We start from the raw sequence: 5,000 nt of genomic DNA on the forward strand, positions 1-5,000 counted from the left end.
AAGGGTGACAAAACACTTAGCTCTGACAGAATGGATAAACCACAATATGGTCACTCACAGGTCTTCCACCCCCTCTGCTACCCCCTTTGCACTTCAGCCACATGAACCTTCTCTCTTCAATTTTGCCTCAGCTGTGACTCCCACCACAGACAGTGACAGATGCCTTCATCAGGCTTGTCTACTACATCGACTGCATTGTGCTGCCCTGTTGACTCTCCATCTCCACCTGCACAATGCAGAACCCCACCTGCCCTACCAACTCTCCATTGCCAACTGATCATGCAGAACCTACAATTGTCCTGCCGACTCTCACCAGGTCAATACAGGTTCTTCAGTGATTCCATCATTGCATCTGATTCTTTGAAGTTGGCATTGTTTGGGTTCTTTGTCAATTGCAGTTTTCTCATTGGTTCCATTGCAGGTTCAGGCTTGGTTGGGTCTCAACTGGGATTCTTGGCATCCCTTTCTCTACCTCCGGCTGCTCTGCTCGTCTTTGCTTTTCATATCTGTTTGGTGGAGTGGTTTGGGGTTTCCTGTCAGCAGTTTGAGCAGTTTTGCAGTAGTGTAAGCTTTGCCTGCATGTTTACCCACTGGGCAAGGTATTGCTGCAGACATTGTATCAGTGGCCCACCTCTTTTGCGATTTTTATTTTCAGAACCATTGGATTCAGACCCCGTTTGCCCTTGGATGGCTTCCTTTGTCACTCCTTTACTTTTTGGGGGTTTGAGTCTGTAGCGAGGTACCACAGAACTGAGTAAGGCGCTTGCAGCCCGGTACCATTCCTTCCTACAATGCTCGACTTGTTTACAGACACTTGAGACCTAGACTGAGGTTTTGTGACCAGCGCTCACCAAGTGGCTCAAGGTTTGTACATCTTCCTCAAAACATAGTATGGTTTGTAAGCTGCCCACTGTCTAAAATGCTCTTTAGCTCCTTTGTCTCCTTATGGTCACCATGTTCTTGCTCCATGCCAACTGCTCTCTGGTGGTTCTTTGTCTGAATTGCGGTGGAATGTTTCGGTCCCTTCCGTTGTGATTCTGGATTCAGAGTATAAATCATCTTCAGGTTTTTCAGGGTTTGGCACTGCATATTTATGTGCAGCATTTCGTACGTGTTTAAGGATGAGATCTCTGTTGGATTTGCTAGTCATATGCTTGCCTGCAGGTGGACTTCTTTACATCAGTGTGGAACTGGAGGCTCTGGTTTTTCAGGGCCTCGTTTCCAGATCACACGGTTTTCACTGTGGTTACCATTTTGCTGTTTTCTCAGTGAGATGGACCATATAAATCCTTGCTCCCTGTTGCTTTGTGAGGGAGAGGGGGGTTGCATGGGTGTGGCTCTGGTTTCTGGTAGGCCATACACGATTCTGTGAATGATGCGACTCAATGTGGGAGGAAGAGCTAGTTCAGGGAGCCACTAGGCCCCTCCAGAAAGTGGCATTTCATTACATTCAATCTTGGGTTTTCTGTTGGAGCCTCATCGGCTCCCTGAAGCTATCCGAACTGATATGTCCTATATTAGTTTGGGGTCATCAGTCACAGGAGTTCTTATGCCTACCGGGAACCATGGCCAGAACCTGGTACCCTCAGAGAGGCCAGGGAGCAAAGGCATATGAGCACTTTACATTTACAGAATGTCATATTCCGCCATTGACCGGGGTGGGCACCCATAAAGATAGGTGAGCCAAAGCAAACAACTAGCTGGTAAAATTGTGTCCTAAGGACACTATACAGTACATTTAAAGTGCATCATCTTTGCCACCACCAGGGAAGCACTCGGAAAGATAGGGGAATCAAAACAATCTACTGCATGATTTAAAAATGAGATTGAAGCCCTAATATTGCCAAAAGAATTTCCCCCCAAAGAAAACAAACAACCAAAATTTTGTCAAACCAACCCCTTGCTAGTTAGCACCACCTTGCCCCTCGTTTAGGGAATTGGGGAGCCCACCTGGGTGAGCCGCGCCGATACCACTCAGTTCTGGAATGATGAAAAACTGTTGACTATTGGAAGTGATGGTGTCACGGAGCCTCCAGAGCTCACCCAGAAACTGACATTTCATTACATTCAATGCTGGTTTTCTGGTGGGAGCCAGTACAGTTATATAAATACAAATCTATTGTAACTTGCCTTTCTTTGACACTAAAAAAAAAAACATTTATTACACTATTTATTTTGATTGTCGCTTATGAGAGAGTAATCATTACTGAACAATTCCATATAGAATTATAATTATTCTATTTGACAATTATTTGCAGTGGCACACATAATAATACCAAGATTTGTAGTGTCAGCCAGTCTGTATAAAAGTTCTTAAAAAATTAACTTATTGTGCATTCTTCATTTATAATCATTATTAACCTCAAAAAATTTAAGATTAATATAAAGAACTTTCTCAGCAAGTAACAGTGAGGGAGGAACAAAAGCAACAAGTGCAAGTAAGGGGAGCATGATCGCACTGATGCTACTTCTCTCCCCCCCCCCTACTCCCTCACATTACGATCATGGTGCAGAAACCAATACCTCATGTGTCTAGTCAGTTTTCTTCCTACTGGAACTATATTTCACAATTTTTACTGCTGTGATTTTATCATCATGGATGCTGTTGTAAGATATCATGTTAATATAGTGCATATAATGCAATAATTAACAATAAAATTGTAGACTTGTCCAGTACAAGCTGCTCTTGTGTTCCAAGGCATAGTGCAACTGTGGCTTGAAAACATGTGATAAATTTTTGTATAGGCTTCGAGTTGTTATTATCTGACAATACTGTACTGTAATACTTGCATAATAAATTACAATAAATTCTGTTTCAGTAATTTAGTAATGTGATGTTATTTCCATGTGCAGATTCGGAACTGGTCCCTCTAAAATTTTCTTAGTGTCAATTATTATGTCTCTCTCTCACCTGTGCTTTTTATAAGACAGATTTCCAATTTTTAATTGGTCAAATAATTTAGATTTCTTTTTTAGTGGATTCTAGCAGTAAAGGATCTTTGCATGCTCTCCAGGTCAGCAATTTCTCCATCTTTGAATAGGGCTGTTATTGTGCAACAGTATTCTACTCTCGAAAGCACTAGCGTCTTGAAAAGTATTGGTATGGCATCTCTTATTGGAAAGGTTCTTGTTATCCATCCTGTCATTTGTCTTGCAGTTGTGACAGCTACTTTGCTGTGGTCTTTAAAGGCAAGGCCTTCCAAAATGATTACTCCTAAATCTTTTATATTGCTTTTTCATTCTATATTGTGATTTGACTGCATTTTTTATGTGCTTTCCATTTTAATATTTTTGTCTTTCCAAAGTGCAGGAGCTGGAACTCATCTTCATTAACCGCTTCAACTTTGTAACACAATGAGGAATGTTCTTGGTGCGCAAGTACCAAGAAAATTCCTCGTAAATACCGTGTAAGATTTCAAAGTCATGAATTTACACGGGGCTCGCATCTACTTCCTCAGGCCTTCAGTAAACAGTCGCCATCTTATAAAAAAATTCATGGGCACCCTTCCTGGGTGTGAAAGCTTCAGTACTGAGAGGGTAACCATGAGCTGTACATGTAGCTTTGATTTTCTGTGTGTATCTGAAGTCTGGTCATCAGGTGTTGAACTACTTTGCCTGCATCCGAGTGCTTGTGGGTCACACGTAAAACTTGGACTGGCTTCAGGAGGGGCCTCCAGATGTCTTGTGATTTTATTAGAAATCTGGTTGTATGACTTATCAAGTCAGTTGTTGTACAGTGGTAGAGTATGTGGCTAGCAATGCCTTGGTTACTGGTTCACATCACCTCAGAACCCCAGGGGATTTTCTCATTGATATATATCATGCTAGTGTGGTCTTTTGTGTGTAATAGAATTAATAATATTGGGAGGTATTTTGTGGAGTCAGATGATGTCGCCAATTGATAAACATTTGCCACTATGCTGCTGGAACCCACCACAACAGCTTTGTGGTGGGGCGTAAATATGTAAATAGTTATACTGTATATAACGTGTATACAGTGTAATACTGTAACAGCAAAAACAGTATGTTTTATTATTTAAGAATATAATATATAGTATAATATATAGTGTATATTTGTGACACGAATATCTGTGCATACTTATGTTCTACATGTTCTGTGATATAAATAGCATTATTAATAGCCAAATGCATCATTGTACTTGAAAAAATCATTGTAAAACTTTAAAAATATGAAAAAATATAATATATTCAATACAGTTATAGTTTCTTGCAAAATATTTCAGGCTAGGCTGAACTCAGATCATTGGTTATGATTGAGATTATTGCACCCACCTGAACTACTTAACAGTTCATAATGGTGCATAAAAATGTAGATAGTTATTTATAAAATGTCTATATAGTGTAATAATAGCAAAACAGTTTGTTTTATAGTTTTAGCTATAATATTGTGCCCATATTAGTGACTTGAATATATTGTACTGTTTTTGAGCATATTGATGTTGCACACATTTTATTACATAAATGTCTCAAATGACATACGTACTTTTGAAAAATATTACCACATAAAAAAGTGATAAACAAATCAGAGATATTGAAATAATTATCTAAAAAGATCTTCATGGCAACTCCCACTCTATGGTGGGGCCAGGGTGACCACCCCATGACAATTGCTCCATGAACGTTTGTGGACTGTGACATCGTCGTGATATTTCCATGTTTCACCGTGGCCACAGTAAGTCACATATTTGCTTTCCTTTTTTTTCTAATGATGTGGGAACCCATTTTGTGTGATGGGAGATGAGACTCTATTGCCTCCTTTATGAGTGGTATACTTTAATACTCCAGAGTATAAAACTCTGCTGTTTTAAGTGTGTCAGGGATAACACCAATATTTAGGCATGTCTACAAACAAATGTTAAGGGCCTGCAATAATGATTTATTTCAATTCTTGATAAATATGGAGTTTCAGGAATCGCGGTCGAGTGCAGAGTATAAAAGCATACTGTCTATGGCTACTTTAGGCTTAGAACTAACCAGGC

At 39.9% G+C, this 5,000-nt stretch overlaps 1 protein-coding gene across 1 annotated transcript in view; it reads left to right on the plus strand.

Moving 5' to 3' along the window:
- gem (transcription factor CP2 like gemini) overlaps nt 1-5,000 on the plus strand; it is a 90,008-nt gene that overhangs the window by 84,101 nt on the left and 907 nt on the right. The gene's annotated exons all lie outside the window — the stretch shown is intronic.

This window comes from Procambarus clarkii, chromosome 18 (assembly GCF_040958095.1).
Source record: "Procambarus clarkii isolate CNS0578487 chromosome 18, FALCON_Pclarkii_2.0, whole genome shotgun sequence".
Lineage (NCBI taxonomy): Eukaryota > Metazoa > Arthropoda > Malacostraca > Decapoda > Cambaridae > Procambarus > Procambarus clarkii.